Below are 22,749 nucleotides of genomic sequence, written 5' to 3' on the forward strand. Positions count from 1 at the left end.
AATAAAGTATGTCTAAAATATTAAAAGAAAAAAGCTTAGTGCCTGCACACACAAAAGCAATGATCTAAGGGAAATCACCAGTTGCTGTTCTGTGAGGTATAAAAATAAACCCTTGTCTCCTTTACTTTTACATTCACTGACAAGTGACTATATTAGCATTAAGTGAAAAAGCAGATGAAAAGTAATGTCTTTTATTTAGCTCCTACCTGAAACATATTTAAGTTTCATGCAGCAAGTGAGATTGTGCACAGGGGTTTGAAATCATGTAATAAGACACTGCGTGACATTATCTGTCCACCCAGCAGTCGCTCCAGTAAGTAACACTGCCACTAAATCTTGGAAGGGAAGTTAACACAAATAACTTCACACTTCCCCCCTCCCTATTTTCTCAACCTTGTCAGTGTGTCTATCTGTATAAGATTTTGTACTCATTTTCCAAAGAAACCTGTTAGGATACCTGTCCATCAGCTAGTCCAACGTACTCATCTCATTTTTAATATGCCAAAAATGTTGAGCCATGTATTGTTTCTAAATGAAGCACATGTGTGCTGCAGAGTAGAAACAGAAATGTGCTGATACAGGAAACTCTACTTGTTTGTTAGCAGTGATATTGGAAAAAATCCATCTCTCCTAGCAGGACAATCTCATCATATTAAAAGTTATGGATTTCTTGCTTAAGCATTCTACACTAGCTGCAGAGCTGTATAAACTTGCTTCTGCTTATCAAGCGAGCCAACAATACACAAAAAGAAAATTTAACATCTTCTAACATTTCTGCCTTCATATGGGAGTTCTCCTGAAATGAGTTCTTCAATTATCCTGATGGATCTGTTTAGCGAGTTGGTACTGTTTCCTGGCTTATAAAAGCCAGTGCATTACTATGCAATACTGTGTATGTGGTATTGAAATGAGATCAACATCATTGCTTTACTACATTTTAAGCAGAAGTTAGCACAGATTATAAAAATCATAAAGACTTTGGAGTTAGATATTGTAGCAATGTGTTCTAAAACCTACACTGGTTTTCACTGGCAAATAATTAGACCTGTGTGAAAAATGAAGTGTTGGTGGCTTCCTTCTTAAATACCTAATGAGTATTAATCAATATTAAGCAAAGATTATCAGAGAATACATTTTATTTTTCTTTATCCTGGACAACAAAGGAAAAGGGATTTTAAAAAGAGGATAAAATGAATATTATTAATTTCAAAATATTACTGATTTTCAAAATAAAGTTGTAACATTATTCCTATGTGTAGGAGATAATATATAGCTCTATATATGAAATTCAGTTCAGGAAAAAAATCACTGCTACATCTGAGATTAACTGAATATGACATCCAAGAATGTTTCAGAGCATCATTTATTGGACTGACTGTGTTGTACAAGTATGCAAAATATTTATATCTTTAGTTCTCCAAATTATTAAGCTGCTAAGATTTGCCTGTGAACGGAAGTTTTAACAAAACAGTTTGTAGGTGTTCCCTCTGAACCCAATATCCTCAGCTCTGTGTTTGTGCATTTGCATGTGTGTGTGCATGCACAGATTTTTTAGTCCTTACACTGTAAAAAACTTTGGAATTGTTTGACCCTGTAAACACAAAATTCATGTCTCTCACCCTGGGACAAATACATTCTTTTTAAAAGCAGCATATGGGCAGCCTTGGACTGATGTTAGTTTATTGTCACTGCTTGATAACATTTAATGGAAAAGATACAAGAGTGCCAAAGAATTTTAATTATTTTTGTGATAAAGTTATATGTTCGGCCTTGAAAAAGTGGAGATAATGCTGGGATTCATTATTATTCCCAGTGTGTTTAAACAGACGACACAGAATGCAAACAAAAGCAGATGAAATTTGAAAAGTATTATCAATATTGCAGATAGCAGATGCCCTTTCCAATCAGAACAAGCATATCTTCTATAGCAACTTTATGGTTGAGTAGTTTATTCATTTCTATTAGAAGGTTGTACGTTTCTAAAATATGTAGATGGTATCTAGAAAACCAACCAACCAGTAGGGTCATTTTGCTTGTTTTCCTAAATTTATTATTTCACTTTTGCAGGCTTGATCTGAGGTGCATTAACATGGGAGCGAAATCTTATTGTGTCAAATCCTATCTTGTATATGACCTTTCATGTGTTTTTGCTGTGGTTCTGAGAGGGAAATGCTAAGAGGTGTCTATTCTGCAGGGGTTTGCCAGGGTTGTATTTGTGCTGCTGTAATTAAAACTAGACCCATCTTCCTATAAAATTTTTCTTCTTCTTGGCCTTGATTGAAAAATTTTGCTGTTAGATGCAGCACCTAATTCACACATATTCTTTTAAGAGTCCCTGAGGCATAGACCCTCCTACCATGAGGTGGCCAGGGCAGTGTGCTGGAGCTGGGGAGCCAGCACGGACCCCCGAGCTCTGCTACACCCGGTCTGATGGCAGGACCAGGACCCCAAAGCACCCTGGGCACCCACCCGGCAGCAGGGAGGCTTTAAAAGCATTTCTGCACTCTTGCAGTAATATAACCAAACCAGTTATTTCTGTGTGATGTTTTTTGAGGTTTTCATTCCGTATTTTTCATTTTGAAAGAAAACAGCAAACATTTAAAATTATTTTACAGTAATTTACTGAACCCTAAGGCCACAATTCTGCAGCAGGTTACAACATCGCAGGCTTTGATGGTAAAAATCGAGTGCTGATGCATTTCCACTGCAGAGAAATGGTGGAAGTGTAGATCTTCAGAAAATATATTCTACACGGTTTCCTGCTACCTGCTCACATGCCAATTATACTTTCAAGTTTGCATCTGAAATTCTTATCTGCCTAGTAACACCCTATCCTCTGAAATGTCTGTAGTCCACTTAGTCATACTTAGACATTAGTCATATTTAGAGCTGCATGTAAGTGGTTCTCTATATGCAAACACACCAAGTAAGAATGTTCCACCAATCATTTTTAAAAATACAGATTCTCCTCCATGAAGGATTTGGAAGATGTTGCTTTGAGACCTTGATTTCAGGCATCAGTGGAAGAACAATGAATCCTTTTAAAAAATACACATAATCAGTGGTTGGGCAGTTATAAAAGCTAAACAAGAAGGCATGAGAAAAACCTATATGAATTAAACTGACATTTAATTGTAGCTAAATTCAGCCTCTGTGGGTTTTCCCCAGATGAAGGTCCAAAATGGCAGTAGACAGTTGTGTCCTTGAAGACTCTGAAGAAAGAAGCTTCTTCCTGGGGATGCACCAGCTGAGCCTGGACTCTGTCAACCTGACATCCCTGGTCCAAGGATCCCAGAAAAATGTGTGCGCTGGGAACAGGGAGAGGGAAGAAGAGGAGGAAGAGGAGGAGTCATCAAGGACTACATTCCCCACGATGCTCTTCAATCAACTCAGACTTGAAATCGGGCAGGTGTTGGGGTGTTCCACCCGGCTCTGGTGAGGTGACAGCAGCTGCATTGTTCCCAGTCCTCGAGCTGTTCAAAGGTATTGTAAAGCTGTGCCATGAATGTGTTTGGAGTGTGAATTCAGGAAATGTAAACAGAGGATGATAGAATATGTAGCCCTTAGGATAGGTCCTAAAGGGCTCTGAAGTTTGGGAGCTTGCAGGGAGGATGAGGTTTAGGACATCCCATTTTTAAGTTGTGTTAGGAATACGTGCTGGTATCTTCACTATGGTGTGCGTTTTTTAATGTTGGTGCTGAACCCCACCTTGGGCTAGTCCTAAATTTCCTCTGAGTGGGATACAGTGCGTGTGAAACCTGAATGTAAGGTGTGACACCAAACCTCATGGCTCCTTCCCAGTTTTGTGCCCCGTGGCTGGTGGTGTGAGTGGGTGGGGAGGGTGCTGGCAGCTCCCCATGGCACAGAGCCGTGGGGAGGCAGAACCATGTGAGTGCTCTCCAGTGCCCTCGCGTGTGCTTCTCTTTCTTGCTTACGTGTATCCTTTACTCTTCCTGTCTTCTGTTACAGCCCCTAATGCACATCTAATGTAATTTTATAGAGCAATATTACCCGACAAACACAAACAGGCGTCACTTGCCTCCTCCTGAGCGCTGCCCAGCCCACCCAAGGCTCTTGAGATGTCGGAGCTCTTGCTGCATTTATGGTTGAGCAGCATCATCCCAGAGCATCCGTTACTTAGCAGACTTCCATAACGAATGCGCTCCATAAATATAAAAGCATTTCTAGAAAGTCAAGTGTCTGGATGTTATAAAAAGCGCTGCTGCTGAGTCATGCTCTTCCCAGCCTGCAGGAAATGGGCAGTGATTATTTCATGCCATTTTTTGTTGGGCTGAGATAACTTAAGGGAAAACGTGGCCACCAAAAGTGACAACCCATGCTGATCTGCTGCTCTGTGCTCGTGGTGCCATCTGTTAGCACATGTCAGTATAGGTATGGAGATGTATTGTACAGCAGACTTAAGTCTATATTTCAAAATTGCTGGGAAGCAAGAGCACACAAAGGAACTGTAATAAGTACAAAGTGTAATTAAATTTTGCTCTAAGAACTGCCATAGTCAGTTAAATCAGACCAGTTTAGATGTCATTATTTAGCCAATAGAGTAAATCTTATTTATAGAAGTCCAGGTCTGGCTCCACTTGTTTTCTGATAAGCAGTGGTAGGCTATTGACTTTAATGTACGATGCTTATAACGGAAAGATGCATAAATAAACATGGACAAAATGAGGGCAGGAGAGCACCACTAAATTATCTCTGCAATTGTTGGTGCCCTCAGCTTGGGCAAGGGCTTAGGCTTGGGTATCAATTCCTGTTTTCATTTTCTTCTTTTAATTGATCTCATGGAGCAACCATTATCAAAACAGTAAGGGAAAGGGATGGTCTCTTTAGGAACTGCTGACACTGCAGCTCTCTGCTGTTTCATCCAGGAGTCAGACAGCAAATGTGGAGAAGTAAGGGGTGAATTATACCCACCTGGGGAACAAAGGGGAGGATTTTTTTTCCGAATTTAGGAAGATGGATTTTAAAAATGAAGGAACTGCTGGAAGAAACTAAAGAGGTGGTATGTGACAGAACATAGGTAGAAGTAATATCCCCAGCAGATTTCCTGAGGAGGAGTCTGAAAAGCAACTGTGTGATACTGGAAAATTAAAGCAGCTGCAAATGGTAATGCACCAGAGCTCAGGTGTTCTGCATTGAGTTTTTGGTGGGGTCTCTGTTGGGTTCAAGTACAGTGTGTGAGAGAGAAAAGGTTCTGGTATTTTCAAGCCTTGTTCAAAACAGCAAACACGCGAAATCTTCAGAGAAGTTGCTGGCGTGTGATTTTCTTACTTTACTTTCCCACACTCCAAGGGCTCAAAAGGTTTGGATGACTGTCTGGATTTTTTGTGGTCTCTTAATTAAGCTAAAACCTGACCTCTGAATGTTTTGGAGCTTGCCAAACACAAATTCACATGAGTGAAGCAAGGAAGGGTTAAAGAGCTTGCTTCCCAGATGTGTTCAGTTAATGCAGAGGGTTTCAGATGCTTGCTGCTGGCAGCTACCACTGCTTTCAGGTAAATGTGGTTGGGAGTGGGTTCAGGGTAGGACTGAGGTCCCTCATGGGAAGAGGAGGGAAACAGTGATTGCCACTGCCCTGGAAATTGTCTCCTTTGCCAGAGTGTGTGATCAGGGTCACTTCCCAGATCTGCTAGAGTGCTGTCCAAAACATTTTGTATGTGATTTTAATGGAAGGTGTTTAAAATCATGCATATTCTCTGTTCAATGAAAGAGGGACTGAAAACTGGAGAGAAATAAATGTCAGGGAGCCACAAGAGCATTTTCTGCCTGTGATAGTAGTTGGCCATGTGGGATGAGCAGTGGCCTCCACTGGAGTGCTTAATGCTTTGAGTAAGGAGAGGCCAAAGCTAGAGAAATCTTTGACTTCTTGAACTGCAGCTTGGCATTCAGCGTGTTTGAACACGAATTGTGTGTGACAGGATGGGCAAATTTTTATGTGTTATCCTGGTGTTAACCTGCAACAACTGCTTGACATCCCAGGGTCCTGGTTCCCACCACTCATTCACCTGCTTGAATGGGACTGTGAGGAGGGGAATGCACAGGGATTGCAAATCCGTGGATCACCAACAGTTTTCCTGCTGGCATGTGCAGTTTAACCCAGAGCAGCAGCAGATCTGTTGGTACCCAAGCAGGGCTGCTCTGGAGACCATTATCTGATGCTTGAAACTCAGTGAGGGCGACTGTGCTCTCCCAGCTGCCCATCACACATGGAGACAAACACTTGTGTAATGCCAGGATTCAGCTGCAAATTGTACGTGTGGTGGGGAAAACACTGTTGCTGTTTATGTGCAGAAAAATATAACCTAAAGGCCACAGAATGAAATATAATTTGTTAAAAACAGGGAATAGCATTGATTAAAATGAAAGCCAGTGTTCCAGCACTTTACTGTGGAGAAGTATGTCCCCAGGTTCCTTGCACTTGCCCTGTGATTATACAATAGATTTTAAGTCTGTGATATCTACAAATCTACATCAAAATATATTCTATAGCTGTAGGAAACAGCTCTGAATTGTTAACCTTCTCTCCAGGTACTGGAGGTAACACACTGTGAGATTAGATGTATATTTTCTTCAAGATATACCACCCATCGAGGAGTCCATATTTACATCTTTTGTTGATATTTTTTATAGATTAAAAGAGTCTCTTTTCTGGTGATAATTCTGCTAAGTACTGTAATTTGCCGCCACTAATATTTGTCTGAGTCCTAGTTTGCAAAATATATTTGAAACCACTTTATAAAGTCTCATAATTGCTTCTTTGTAGAGCTGGTATAATGAGTAGTTTCTTTATCCAGCCTTTATCCTGTTAACCTTAGAGGTGAGCGACTGCTTGCTGGAGTAGTTGGGGAATGTCTTAGCACTGTTGAGCCATTTAATTTCACTACTAATTTCATAGTGGTGACACAGAATTGGCTATGAGCAAGCTCGCAGTTATTTCAAGGGTTTTCAGTTAGCATTGAATCAGGACCTGATTCACTAAAATGAAATTGAAATAAATGCACATGTAGATGATTTTTTTTAATGCATAAATTGATCTGCATTTATGTGCCCAATCCACATTAAAACATTGACCTGCTCTTGAAGGATGGGAGCTCAGCATATAAAGCAGCTCTAGCATTGCAAATGAGAACTTGCACCACTGCGCTGGGGGTTCGTTCTCCGCTTCCTTTACTGCTGCTCTTGTCCCATCTACAGGGAACCTCCTTGGTTATCCAAATCTTACTTAGAGCTTCCTGGAAAATGCAGATTCATGTTTTTCAGTTTCTTTTGGCCACTTTTACAGGCAGCAATCAGTGTGCTGTGCTATTCAGCAAGTAGGGTGGCTTCCAGGCTTGCTCTTTCTGCAGGAACACATTCCTGTTACTCTGCTGCTTGCTTTAGATGAGCAAAGCTGCCCTCTGCAAAACTTGTCTTTTCTCCAAAATTGCTGGGGAGTTGTTTTGTTTCTTAAATCAAAATTCATTTCAGCCCAGAGCTGGCTGCATTTCAGGGGGGAGGTTGTTCCTTTTTGTGAATATAGCCTAAAGTGTGTGTGTGTGTGTGTGTGTGTGTGTGTGTAATTTTGCTGTTTCCATCCTGTTGCTTTTGCTATTACTGTAACAGTTGGATGATCTGAAAGAAGTTTGATTTGAGGGTCACTAAACATGAGAGAGAAAACTTTTAGTTTGGCATATGAAAGTATTTATGGCATGTACTTAGGAAATTCTACCACTGTTTAATCTTAAGTATGCATATAATTATAAAGAGGGTAAGAAAAACATTTGATGGAACCCTGGGGATTACAGGTGCATCCAAAAGTTGAAATTTAAGTAGTTTATTAAATGCACTCTGCCCACAAATCATCCCTGTGAGAAGAGAGCTATGGCAGATGCTCACCTGCACTTCGACATGGGCAGTGGTGATACCTGACAGTGATCACTGCTGAAAAGGGACATGTGGGTTGATGGAGCAGCAAGACCCTGCTGTTCCCCAGTGTCCCAGTGCCAGAGACCTTTGGACAATGCTGAGCTCCCCCTGGGGCTGCCTTGGGGTCTCTCTGCTTCATCCCACCACCTTCCCTTTCTGAGCTGCCAAATGCTGTTCTGGTAGCTGAGCCCTGGTGCAGTCACCTGCCTGGGAAACTGCCAGAGGAAATGGGCTTTACTGGGGAGCTGTGGCTGCATGGCAGGGAGAGGGGACTGGGGTGTTCTTGTGGGACTGGTTTTATCTCTGTGCATTTTGCATAGGTATCTAACTAGTGCAGCATGTACCTCCAAGCTGTGGTGGAGCAGTGTGCTGATGCCAGCCTCTCCGATGCACAGCTATGTGCACCTGGGACATTGCAGGCATTTTGTCACCCAGAGGTCATCACTGCTAAATATTAAGGGTGAATTTTGCACTGAAATGCAGAGTTATGATTGTGCACTTCGCTTGATCTTCCAATGCTTCTGTCGTTCGTGACATTGTCATTTAATGTGGACATTCATTTGTCACATGTCTGGACCTGTCTGGGAAGCATTTTCAATGGCTGCACTCTCAATTCAGGTCTGTTCTCTCTCGTAGAATCTAAGCAAAAGTTGATAGCATTTGAAATTTAATCAGGTTGGTATTGTGCAATTTGTCTCTTACAAAATTTCAGTAGCTTTTTTTGCACACTTTCCTGTTTAAAAGGAATTCTCAAAAGCCTGGAGTTGGAGGCACATGTCTGTCCATGCATCATGGCAGACTGCACTTCTAGTTCTTTTAATCTGAGTTTGATCTCTTCTGTGAAACATATCCTCAAATGTGGAACTTGCTACATCTGGCTTGTATAAAATTCATAAGTAGGAGCCTTTCCTTCATAACTAGGATAATTTTCTGTTAACTGTAAGAAGTAGGGAAGGACTAAAGATGGCTTACATATAAAGACTTTATAGTACTAGTAAGGCTAAGAGAGAATTCCTATCTTTGTGGTACTTTTTTTTATTACTAGGACCAAATTTATGCCAGTATATAGGATAGGTTCCTAAACTGTAATCCAGTGTTGGGTCCACATCCAAAATTTTACTTATATCATGCCAGTCATTAGGACCCCCATGATCTAGTTTTGCTCTACACCGCAGAGTGACAATACTGCCCAGACGGACCCCAAATGCAAGCAGTAAAAACCATTTTTTAATGCCTCTTCCCCACCTTTGTCAGACATTTATTTTAAACGTCTGGTCTTGAAAATCAGAACCTGCAGACAATTTCCTTATTGCCCCATCCTGAAATTCCCCTCCCCTCTGACCAGTCTGTTTTCCAAAATACTCTTGGTCCTTCCAAAAAGACGGTTTTATTCTTCTAAGTTTCAGATTTAAAATCTGGATGAGTGAGAGATCTGGGATGAGAGATGCATTAGCAGAACTGATTTCTCTTGTTACCAGTTCAAAAGGCTTCAGTATGCAGCACAAATGATTCATAAGTATCCATTGTTCAGAGTTCAGGATAAAGAGTTCAGAATCAAAGCTCTGCTTTAATGTGCGCTCATGCATTTCTTTTTTCAGTAAGAGCATTCTCTTCATATATATAGCAAATGAAATTCAAACTTGTTTAAGCTGCAGTTCTGGTAAATTGCTCTGCCTCTGAAGTTAGCTTAGAATATCATGAGAGTTATAGAAACCGTTACAGATTTTGCTAGTATTGCAAAAACTTAGTGCTTAGTTATAATCAAGGAAGAACTGTTTAATAAATAGAACAGGAAAACAAGCGATCACCTCCTGTTTTTCCTGGGTTTGGACCTCACGTCAGCCCTGCTGGCAGATCCTGAGAGCACAGCCACACAGGATTTGGGCTGTTGGTGATTTTCGTACTGGCCCTTCCCAAGGGGAGAGACAGCAAAGGCTTCTTTATGAGCAGATTTTTGCATGGGAATGCTCGGTGACAGTCAGAGGGCAGTGATTAAGAGGTATTCTGATGTCTAGATATTTGTCCAAATGTTTGTCATCGTGCAAACTGTGCCCAATATTGCTTCTTTCAGAGCCTGCTTTATCTCTCATTTTAATGTTTCATAGATCCGAGGTCCTGTCACTGCTGCAGTACTGTGTTTTCTCCTGGCATCTTGTATCATGGCTGAGCATACTGAATGGGCTCTCTAAAACCTTTCTTATCAATGGAGTACAACAAGCCCAATGCAATCATCCTTTCAATTATCTTCTTCATCTCAAGTGTCACCAGATAAGTACTGGCATAGTATTCTTGGAACATTTCTGATATTGTTCCTTGCTTTTTTGGCTATAAATGTATGAATATGGGATAAAGATTTAGATATCTCATGTTTTACTCTCATTATGCACAGACAAAACTACGCTTATCTCCTAAAAGATTCTTTTTCCCCAATCTCTTCAGTTTGAACGCTCTTTGGGGTCTGGGTGATGATTAGAATACTTGGCTAACTCTCATGTTGCAGTGGGAGTCGTGCCCTCTGGGATCAGGGGAACAGCCAGAGAGTCTGTTCAGTGTTGTGCAGCCTCCGAAATCGGCTTGATGTGGAGGTGACCTTGCAGTGGGTTACAGGACAGGACACCCCAGATGGGACTTTGTACATTACGAGTCCCGAGTAAGTGGCTCAAGCTCTGCTTGCTCAGTCCTGGAGAGGCTTTCTGAGAGTTCAGTGCTGTCGGGGGGGGGGGGGGGGGGGGAAGGCTTTACTTTGTTTACCTCAATTTATTTTTACCTGGAGAATGAAATTTGACTCCATTAAACTACAGGTCTTTCTGAACTCTTTATGTTCAGGAGACACTTGTGAACAGACTGAAGAAATGAGGTCTCCTCTGTGCTCTGGAGATTCTCCACCTTCTGTTCATTTTGAGGTGTACAAGGTGTTCCTTTGAGTGCCCCATGTGCTTAGTGCTGTGCAGGTGGTGATTCCCTCTGAACTGATGTTGGTATCTCTGCCCGGGTACATCATTTTCCTCTGGTGCCAGCAGAGAGGCGTCCTTGTCACAGTGGAGAAGGGCAGAAGGGGGATTGTAGACCCTCCTGTGCTGAACTGTGGCTGTTGGAGGGTGGAGTGCACTCGGTGCTGCATGGAAGCTCTTGGGCTCACTGAATGTGGCCTTGGGCTCCTGTTTGGAGACTGAAGGAGCAGGAAGAGATGGCAGCTGATGGTGGGTCCCAGCTGCAGGATCACTAGACAGTTCATGGATGGGATGTTAAAGGGATAAGAGGCTAGTCTAGGATCTCTGTGTCTGTGAACAGGGCATCTGGGAACTGGAAGATCTGGGGATTTAGCACTTTTCCTGCATGACCTCCCTGGGCTTAAGAAGTTGTATAAAGTTTCCAGGATATTTGTGACAAGAGCAGTTTATGTTACTAAACACCAGCACTCACAACTCTGAGTCAGGCTCCCCACAAATATGATGTTGGCTTATGAGAAAGGTTTTTTTATTTTAAAGTGATTTTTGTTTGTCACTTTGTCACTTGGAGACAATTAGATTATTTTGGCAATATTCTTGAAGTTGTCTCTACAATTAGGAGAGCTCAAAACACTTTTAAATTTAAGGAATTAATTGTGGTGTAATTATGAAGAGCTTTAGGAATAACACCAAATATAGCAATGTGTGTGAATCCTGAGCACTGGCAAATAGGAGATTAGTGTTGGAACAAGAGAGGAATGTAGGCTTTGGTTCAAAGAGTCATTTTAAAGGGAAATTACTGAAAATAAAGTGTGATGAAAAACAATGATTCTAATGAAGGACAAAACCCATCCATTGTAGTCCAGACATACTTTGTTATTAACCATTATAAAGTTGTGGGGGTGCAGCAATGGTGACAGAAAACCCAGGCTAGTAAGAGAGCAGATACAACTGCAATCTCTTCATTAAAAAAATGTTTCATGGTTGCACACAGCCACAAAAAATACATTTTCATGCTTATAGATTTCAAGCATTTTTGAAAGTCACACAATTGTTTTGCTGATTTAAGTTCTAAATTGATGGAAATACAATGGGAAAGAAGTAAGGGGCAACCTGGGAGAAGAGGAGCCAGGCTTTTCAAGGAAACATTGAAGTATTGCATTGATTGCTGTGAAAATTCATTTCAATTCTGCCTCATTTCTTCATTAAGCGTGTTAAAGCAGTTCTTTCCTGGGTTAGCTTCTGCAGCACTCTCAGTCTGACTGCAGGGGAAGTGGTTTTAAGGACATGGGACAATTTGCATGAAGTTGTGCTCCTTCACTGCAAGAACAGTTCCTCCAGATTGGTGCTGATGGAAAAGAGAAGAATTTAGGCTACAGAGTTACATCAGCCTTGTATAAATGTAGTGACTTCACACATCGTTTAGTAAGAACTGCAACAGGTGAGTTTTTGTAACCTTGCAAATAAGTGACCTGAAATACTGAGTTCTGGGTTGTGATTTAGGAGTTGTAAGCAATTCCTTTATGAGGATTTTGAATGAGCTTGTTTTCCATTTGGAGATCCAAGAAACACAGTAAACTCTGACACTCAGAAGTGACTTGCACCAAGTCCTGTGCAGGAACCAAAACAACCCTCAAATCCTCTTCCTGAAACAAAGTCTTGTTGACTTTGGTTTCAGAATGTTTACTTGAAGGAATAGAGTTAAATGTGTTACTTTTCCCCCCAGATGTCTAAAGTTTTGCAGCAAATATTGGCAAGCCAGAAAGCATTACTTAAAAAAGTTGTTTGCTGTTAGATGTGTCTGTCTGGTTTATGGATAGGTCTTGGTCTAAATTGAAAGGAGGGCTCACTATTGGCACGTTGATCTTACCAGTCACTTTTGGTTTAATGTAGATATGACATCACCTGGAAAGATCATAATAAAAATAGATTGCAATTTATCGTCATTTCCTAAAAGACATTTATATTTGAATGAAACAGAGTAAGCAAAGTAAGGTGAGAGATACCATCTTTGGTTTGCTGCCATGGCATGTTTTGAGTCCCCTGTTGTGGTGTCTGTTGTATTCAGGCATTTCCTAATATCTTAAGCATCTCTCTGCACAGCACTGAGCAACTGCTATCTCGTGGTGGTGGAACTAAAAATCAAAGATCAAATTGGAAGATCAGAAATACTATGTAATGTAACTAATTCTTGGGGGAAATTCAGGAAACTATGTCTTGCAGCTCCTATAGCAATTTTACTCTTCCTCACCACCTTTTTTCCTCCTAAAACTGCTTGAGCAGTAAACACACAGTTGAACACTCGGGTATTTCCTTGCTTGGCAAAGCCAATAAATCCCCCAGGTAGCAAATGGCAGTGTGTTGGTAGCCAGAATGAAAATCTGACGTGACAGTCATGTAGGAATGTGATCACTTAAAGAAATGCAGGCACTGCTGCCTAAGATAGCTCTGAGACTGGGAACTTGGATTCTGTACTCTCTACTTGAAGTCTCTACTCTGCCATAGTTGTTTTTTTGTTGTTGTTGTTTTTTGGGATTTTTTTGTTTGTTTGTTTTGTTTTACATTAGGGAAAACCAAAACCTGCATGTTGTTCTGCAGTTCTGGTAAATTGTTTAATGGCCATCCCTCACAGATGTTTATGAGGATTGAGGTTTTAATAACGGCAAAGTGTTTGAAATAATCCTGCTCAGAAGAAGTCCTCACTCAGACTTCTTGAAGGTGTGGCTAGGACCTTGCAGAAGCATTCCCAAAGAAACTGGTCTCTTACATTACACAGTGACAGAGCAAGCTGGGAAATGGATGGATCTGTTCAGTGTGGGGACACAGTTCATCCTGCTGTCTAGCTCCTCTGGGGTTTTCCCACTCTGGAGCCCCTTGCAGCCTCTATGGGGGCTTCTGTTCCTGCCAGCCAAGGGAGGAAGGATGCTTGCCCATCTCTAAGCCAGGGTGCGCTCTCCTGTCCCTCTTCCCTCTGTGTGGCACATGCAGCATTTTCATAGCAGGTGGAAAGGTTTAAAGTTACTGAGCCAATGATCAGCATCTGAGAAGGTGCTTAACCAAAGTGTGTTTTCTTTGATTGTCTTGTGTTCTTTAATAAATTTCATTAATTAATGAAACTGACTCCTCTGTGCGGTACATTGGAAGAATTGCTATTCTACCTCGCTGTATAATCATTATCACCACTAATGAGTGTGTTATTCTGTTACCAGTATTAATCTAACAAAAGAAACAAATACCTGGCCTGTGCTGTGATGCAGGAGTCAGTAGGTTAAATGCTCACCCTGTGAATTGTGATAAAAAATCCAGCCACCACAGCCAGAGCATGACTGGGGGGCTGCTTTTAGAGACCCTCAACATGTGGGGGTGTACAATGCACAATCAGCTGTCCTTGCTGGTTGTGTGATGCTGCTTTTGTGAATGGTCCTTCTTCCCTGGCTTTTGGAATCAGCACCTCCCTGAGGATAAAATGCAGAGCAAATCAGTTAGGCACAGCGGAAGATGGGGCATTTTTATACTTTGCCTTTTCATTTAGATTTGATTCCTTAGAAAAGCTGCTTAAATGGTGTTACAACTGCTTTGATATGGACTCTTAATTATGAAAAGGTAGCACCAGTAAATAGTGTTAGGTGAAAAGAGCATGGAGGGGAGAGGCAATGGTAGTCTTGGCTATCAGTATGTCAAAAGGATGAGTCCAGAAGACACGCTCGGTGTTACAAATTTCTTGTGAAGCCCATGGCAAAGCTATTTTAGCAGCTCTCCAGAAAGGGATGTATGTCAGTCGTATTGGAGTTCCTTGAGGGAATAGATTTAGCACACAGAGGGGAGGAGAGGCTGAAGTGAGGCATCTGTCATTTTCTTCCACTGTTTATGATCCTTTAAAATAAAGATGAAAATTAAAGGAATGTGTTTCTCTCATATCAAGAGTTCTTATGTTCTTCTTTAACTGGCCTCACGCAGAAGATTTTGGCTGGCTTAGCTGGTTGTAATTTTTGTGGTGTGCAGCTCTTGTTGGCTTCCCCTGTACCAAACACACACGAGCTATTCCTTTGCTGTGGGTGGTACGGAGCAAACAGCTGTGCGTGTGTTGCACTGAATTTAATGTGCATCATGGTAACAGAGGAATCAGCCTGAGAGGAGACTTCTTTTGCAATGCTGTTGGCTTTGGGTTTATATTCTTTATTAGCTATCAGAGCGTTTTCATTATTGTGGCTATTGGTTAGACCCCCTCTAACTCCAGTAAAACCAAGAGACACCGAGTTGCAACACTTGCAATATGCAGTGTGCACACACAACCTGGATCAACCTAATTTCAGCATAGCAAACACAAAACAAAAGCTGTATATGACTTCTTAGCCTTTGTGCACATCTGCATTATTATAAATGCTAATATAATTCTGCAATGATAAATAATTAAACAATTATGGTCATGAATCAATAAGTTTAGCACATTTTTTTCATCAGCAAATTGTACTGTATAAACAAGAAATATAAATTACCAAGTCTAATTTTCAGTGAAAATTGTAAGCATTTTATATCTAATAATTAAAAAAGTATTAGAATTCAATGTAAGATGCTTAGAACTTTAAAATTTTCTGGTTTTAACCAAACACCATTAAATTGTCATGTTTTATGTTTCTGAATCTGATTAACATTTTGAGATCTGACTTTTGGAATCATTCTCTTTGTTTTCCTCTGCTAAAACCCCCTCTCTCAACCTCTGGTTTCTCCTAAACACAGTTTATCAGCTTGAAGCCAGCTTTGGTTGACCTCATTATGTTGCCTTTAAGAAAATACAGTGTTTAAAGAAAAACATTCAAGTACCTTTCTTCTAAGATTTTGAAAGATCTAGCTATTTTTATCATATACTAAGCACTTTGCTGCACAAGGTGCAACATGGAGGCAGGGAGAAGAAGAAGCTTTTACAACTCTATTTGCATTCAATCAGGGTTGCAGGGTTACCTGTAATCTTTCCCACTCTCAGATCTTTGGCAGTTGTAAAGAATCTATCACCCCAAGTACTGGCACTTAACTATATAGTTTTAAAATAATCTTGAGTGAAAAATAGTGTATTTGCAGAAAAAAAGCTGTGTTTGATTTTTTTTTTTTTTTTTTTAGAAGTTGTGTATGTTTTCTATGCTGAACATCTTGCATGAACTAAGCATTTGCCATGAAGGAAGTTACTGCAGAATAGCTGTTCCTGCCTGCTGCTCCACGGTTGTGCTTTTTCCTGGGAAAATGCTTGACCTGCTTCTCTACTGTGTCTTGCACTAAAGACAAAAACCCTGTTTAGACTTAGCCAGGGCATTTTAGATCAGGAAATTGGAAAAGCCAGCAGTTTCAGGATGGCGCTTGGCATTGCAGCACCAGGTCTGAGGGGCAGACATTGGCACCAGGTGCCCATCCCTGTGGTGACAAGGGATTTCTGGAACCCTCTCCCCGGCAGCCAGAGAGCTCTGTGCTGACCTGCAGGGTCATCCTCCCATGGTATCAGTCTAACATGGGCTCATCCTCCTGGTATCAATCTAAAGCAGAGCTGGTGGGGCTGGTTGGTTGGAGGCACTGAATTTTGCTGCATCACTGTGCTGGAAAAGCTTCTCCTTTGTGGGAAAACTCAGTGAGCCAATAAACTGGTATTTATCTGTCTCCCATGTGTGTGGTGGTGTGAACGAGTCACAGCAGTCATCCTTCGTGGTGGCCCCATCTGCCATTCCTCCACAAATAATCCAAGAGAACCTGCAAAACGAAGGATGTGAAAAAGGTGACACAACCCTTCAGAAAATAGGAGAAAGCAGGAAGAGGATTTGATACAGTAGAGCAGGTGCTGTGACCTGTGGAAGGTAGCTTCACCAGGCCTGGCACAATATCCTGGGGTCTAAGATGAGTTTGTCTGGCTCCATATGGAAGCTCGTAGTGTTAGAGGAGAGACTCCATCCACTGAAGTGTTAAAGTTTATTTGCAGGGGTTTTTTTTACTGACTAGAAGCCTCAGGAATCTCCATCAAGCTGGGAGATCAAGGACTCTTATTCTCAGTTTTACTGCTCGCTGGCAAGCAATTAGTTATTTGTATTACAGAGAGGCCTCACAAAGATAGTATGTTTAGAAATGTAAGCAAGTATTTGCCTTGGGGGGGGGAGAAAAAAATATTTTCTTCACCTTCTTGTCTTTATCTCCCTTTTTGTTTACCCTGTCTTCCTACTTTTGATGAATAAGAGAAAGAAAACTACATATGGAGTCTGAAGATCTTTACTTTGAGTTTCTTCCTCATGCTGCTGCATCTGCTCATCTTCTCCTTGCTTTCCCAGTGCGCCGTGTTTCCATTTGTGGGTGTAAGTGTCTTTGCCTCTGATGCCAATGTCACTCTTCTTGTGGCAACCAGATTTTGTTTTACTGTATGGCTCTTAGCAACATGTTTCCTGCATTCTGCTCACTCTGTTGAGTTCACACTTTGAGAGTCTAGAGATATAGATTGCTCTGCTTTCACATATATGGTTCTGTCAAAACAATTACAGTTGAATCTTGGAACGTGTTCCTTTTCCTCGTGCAGAGTTACTGACTTTGGGTTTCCCTCTGAAGCCAGTCTGCATTGACCATCCCTGTCCTCAGTGAATCCCATACAACCCCTATTCTCAGCTACAAATTTAAAATGTTTGCAGAAAATTTTATACATCCATTAACTGGACTTTTTTTTAGGTCACTGAAAATTGTATATTAATTTTTGAGTTACAGAACATGTATTTAAAGGTACCGATGTGATAAAAGTCTTAACACTTAAGTGGTGGGGCAAAACCAGAAAATTCTCATTTTCCTTTATGATAAATTAGTAGAACCTGTGGAGAAGTAGTAATGCAATCATACATTTAGCATATTTCATTTTTTAAAATGTACCTACATTTAAAACACTCAGATTCCACCTATGAAACTGGATTACAAGATGCACAGCAGATTTAAAAATATTTTAGAGATGTTATTTTCATGCTTCAAGTCCTTGAAAAGCCAAATACACTCACTTCTGAAACTAAATCTTAGTTTTCACTGTAAAAAAAAAAAAAAGAAAGAAAAATGTTTAATAGCACATATGGCATAATTTCATGTGACATCTGTTTTGTAACAAACAATATTTAGCTCACTTATTTGCTGAATGATACAGTACATGCTGCAAAGAAAAAGTCCAATGAACAGTTTTACATAGTTTGTAATATATCAATGTTTATCGCAAAAGAATGCAAAACTTAAACATTTAAGCATGTTATTGATTGTAATATGCAGAACATCGATTACTGCATGCTGCCAATGCAAGGAAAGTCTACAGCATGCCTTATGGGGTATGAAAATTAGGTGGATTTCTGAAAGAATAACTGTTGTCCTATCACTGGTGACATTTAGGCTTATGCCCCCTCCACCTAATTTGTGTCATCTTCCAGGAGACAGCTGTCAATATATTTAGGATGGTTTAGCTCATAACAGCAGAAATGGTGAGAGCCTATTGGCTTAATTGCATGGAGTGATTGATTCTAATGGAAACAACATTTAGAAACTCAAAATGCACTTTCTGTTGGCAGATCTAATAGAATATCATAATGAATTGGAGCATCAGGCGTATAGTGTACTTTCTGCAAGGCCTGAAAAGGACAGCCATGGGGTTTTATGTTGGTTTTTAAATTTGATTTTATTGTTTAAATTATTTGTTTAAATAATAAAACCAAGCCATCCTAGAAACATAGTCGGATGGAAACCAGAACATCAGAATGATGCTGAAACCACACACAGATACAGCAAGTGGCAAAGGAAGGCTGTGTTCAGGTAAATTGGCTGAAGGCACTGAAATAAACATTAGCAACTGCAGTGCTGTGAAATGGCATGAGATTCCTGTGCCTGGTGCCATGATGCACTTTGGAAGGACGTGCTGATAGCAAACTGCTGTGGGGACTCACAGGGGTGCTGTGCACTCCGCTGGATGATTTCAGCTCCCATGAACCCCAGACACTTTCTGGAAGCACGAGGGCTCTTGCAGACCATGGTCTCTGCTGGGCTGAAGTGCCCTGAGCCTGGACTGGTGGGTGCCCGCGCTTGGAGCAGAGCAGCGGCTCTGCCTCTGGGATGCTCCTCCGCGCCTCTGTGTGTGGCCAGATCCCTGTGGGGTGCCCCCGTGGTGGTTTGCCTGGATGTATGGGCAGGAGGCTTGTCTGGGGGAGGTGCTCTGGTGTTGCAGGACATTACCCTGCCCGGACAGATGAAGGAAAGCCTGTGCCAGCTCCCTTTTCCCTGGGATAGCAGCAGAAGTTCCAGAGCAGTTGCTCTACATTAACTCTCTTGTCTTCTGGCAGTTTTGCACAATAACCTCTTGCCTTTACAGGCTCAGTCAAACTGTAAGTGCCTCTGTCTCTAGTCTGGGGTTTCTCTTACTCCCTTTCTTTCTCTCTTCAAAACACTTTATAAGAATCCTGTTGTTTTCTTCTTCCTGTTGTGATTTCTCAGAGACATTTTACTCTTTCCTGAGAATCTGTATGGAAAGTCAGGATTACAAAATCTTCTGCTTCACTGAAGATGCTGTGCTGTTTGGCCAGAAGCTACTGACATAGTTTTATCTTTTCGTTTTCTACTCTAAGACCTAGAAAAGTGTAGGTTCTAGGGGGATTAAGGTGTGGTTACAGATTAAATGGTTTTTTCCCCCCTTTTCCATAATTAGAAAGGTATGAAGAATCGGATGCAAGATTGAACAGTGTAAATCCTCCAAAATTAAAAACATTTCAGAACAGGAATAAATATTAATAAATTGGATGCATAATGAAATGCTGTAGATATGTAAGGGGAAAAGCAAGTGGGAAAGAAGGGAAGATTTTTATAGACCTTAATTACAGCAGGGTTGTTAGTAAATTTACTGAATTGTAAATGTAAAAGATTCGGATGGCCTGAGTAAAACCACATATTTAAGCCTTCTAAATGAACATTTCTGTTTTTTTGAGTAATTTGTACCATCTGTGTCAAAATTCTGAGCCTAAGAAGAAAAAGCAGTGGAACAAATGTTGGTTCCATAAAACAGTCCTAGTTCATTGTTGAAATTGTCACACATTAACATTGCAGGCCATCTGGGTAGACAAAAGACTCTAACCAGATTGCTAAGATGATTTTATTGGTCTGGTATTAATCAGAATGTGGCATAATATTTAAGCAGAAAAAATGATGAGGTGAAGTGGAGTGCCTTTAACTGTCCTAACTGTATTGTAGTTGCACAATAGTCGTATTCCACCATAGAGCACTGTGTTTCTAAGCAGAGATCCTAATTCTGAAATGTAAATAACAAGCTATGTGATATTTCCAATTTATAGTTTAAAATAAAATATGAAACTTAAAAAAAGTAATGACTGTTGGCATATTGCAATGTGGAGATTTAAAGGCCACAGCATGGTTGTATTAAATTGCGGTATACCCACAATCATGTTGGAATTAACTTTAATTTCTTTTTGTAACATTGTAAATCAGATTACACTTCATCTCAAAGAATCCAGAACTCGTGATTTACAATTGATTTTCTACATTTTGAATCTCTGCACAATGCAGCAGCTTGCCTTCTCCCCGGGATCTAGTGATGGTGGGTATGTATGTGCATGTATGTGAGTGTTACGTTTGCTCTTGAAAATCTTCATCTGTTTTCTCACCTTTCACAGAAAATTGGAAAAGTCTCACTTTTTAATATTCACCATGATCTTCCCCCTCTTTCTAGTTTCCCCCATTGATTCTCAAAAAGACAGTGGGTATGTTTGTGTACGTCTCCCCTCTTTACCTCGCCTTTGAAAACCTTGTCTGCCTTCCTGTGCTGAATCTGACCTCAGCAATGCCTCAGCACACGGGGACACCTCCAAGCACTATGGGAAGCCTTGTCCGGGGAACATTTCACACTTTCTGTGATGTGTTTGCTGTGAAAGTTACCTTCTGAGGGAGGCAGGTGGTGGAGAGCCTGATGGAGCTGCAGGCAGGGCTCCCTCCAAACCTGCCTCATGTGGAGACCAAGGGTCTGGCAAGGTGGGCATGGGGACTCCACCATCAGGCTCAGGTGTAGATCTGCCCTGTCTCTTGCTCAGGGAGGCTGGGCAGTGGGGATGGTCCCTCCCTGCAGCAGACATTGCTGCCCTGGTCCCACTCTGTTCCCAGGGCTGGGAGAGCCCAGCTGCACCTCTGTGCTGCCCTCAGAGCCTGCATGGCCATCACTGCTTGAATGCAAGGCTCGACTGCCAGCTGGGATTCATACAGAGGCCAGAGATTTTCCTATTTATAAAATATTTCTGGTCTTGATTATTATATAGAGTGCATTCTGTGGAAGCAGCTGTAGCACACTCCTGTGCCATTTTTTCCCAAAGTAATAGTACAATAGTATTGGGGTAATTAAACAGGGCATCTGATTCAGTTAAATAGCACAGATGCCAAACTAATTTAGAATATTTTTGCTTTTTGACTTCTGTTTTAAGTTATTAATCTGAGAGCAAGGTGAAATAGGAGGAAAAAAGAAACTGTGAAAGAGGGATGGAGACTGAAGGAGTGGAGTCAAAAGCAGGATTATGGTCTCAGTTGTTTTTCCTCAGTTTTAGCAGGAGAGAAATGAAGGTTAGGGCAGTCAGACCAAAACATGAGGTTGGAAGGCAACCAAGATTTGGACCAAGAAGTCACAGACTGTGGCCAGCATTTGGACAGTGAAAAGTTCTCTGGCTCATGGCAGGGCCATGAGGCTGAGGAGAGCTGTTCATGGTCCGAGGGGTCTGCCCAGGGCTGTGCTGGGCATTTGCTTTGTTCCAGACTTCTCTCCTTTAAAGATCTGGAACTGAGCAATAACAACTGAGCCCTCCAAGCTCTGTGACCTGAGTTCATTGCCTGGGCAGGAGCAGATCCTTAGGAGAGGTCCTGGTTAATGTCTTAATATTTTCTGTTTGAATTACTCATTGCTCAGGCTTCAGAGTGTTTGGGAGATGGGTGGCCCAAAGGCACATACAATGTCCTTGTCTCTGGCTGACCATGATCCCTTGGGAGTATCTCTCATGGGCCACTGTTTGTTTGTGACAGACCCACAGAGTGTTTTTCTGGAGATGAGGTGATCTTAACTCTGATGGAGAGAGAGTATTTCTAAGCATGAATACCTTGGGTAATCATGTTGCTTGATGCTCTGGTGATATGCTGCTTGGCATAAACCTTAAAGGGGATTTTCCAACTTTACCAGCACATTTGGGTGTGGTTTTTTTTTTTTTTCCCTTTCTCTCAGTTCTCATTAATCTTCATTTGAATGTTTAGAAATGCTAAATGCTGGTGTTAAAAGATGACTGAAATCTTTGCTATTTGATTAAAGATTTTTCATGGTTTTGCCTATTTAATAAAAAAAAATCAACCATTGCTGGGGAATTATGCAGCACAGTGTAAAGTATGCCTAATTAAACAAAGCATTTGGTATTGTCAGTCTCAGAGTGCTGGCCTGGTGCTTGATGACAGACAGCAATGGTGAGGAAATGTCACCACAGCCACACCAGTGTTGCGCTATCAGCCACATACAAGTGAAATGCAGATTAAAATGCTATTAACATAGCCAATTAAACATCGGCATAAACAAACCAGTTAAATCAATAATGCTGCTGTGTCACAGAGCTGGTGCTTTGCTGTGGCTCACTTTGCCCATCTGAGGACTGCCCAGAACTGCAGACATGAAGCCAAGATGTTTTGGATGTCAGTGGTGATGATATTTGCCCAGAACAAGGGCTAACCACACCTTCACAGCATCAACTCAGCAAAGCCATACTGGGGGTAGAAAATTACTTTCTTTCCTAAATAAAAAATGGTTGTTTTCTTTTCCTTCTCTCAGAATCCATTTTTTACTGTTGCTTTTGACATACATTCTAGG

At 41.2% G+C, this 22,749-nt stretch overlaps 1 long non-coding RNA gene across 1 annotated transcript in view; it reads left to right on the forward strand.

Moving 5' to 3' along the window:
* The first annotated feature begins 3,186 nt into the window (after positions 1 to 3,186).
* LOC109144249 overlaps positions 3,187 to 22,749 on the forward strand; it is a 43,478-nt gene continuing 23,915 nt past the window's right edge. Inside the window, exon 1 of the long non-coding RNA XR_002044889.2 lies at positions 3,187 to 3,483. This is a non-coding gene — a long non-coding RNA (uncharacterized LOC109144249). The remainder of the gene's footprint in view (positions 3,484 to 22,749) is intronic.

Source organism: Corvus cornix, chromosome 11 (assembly GCF_000738735.6).
Source record: "Corvus cornix cornix isolate S_Up_H32 chromosome 11, ASM73873v5, whole genome shotgun sequence".
NCBI lineage: Eukaryota > Metazoa > Chordata > Aves > Passeriformes > Corvidae > Corvus > Corvus cornix.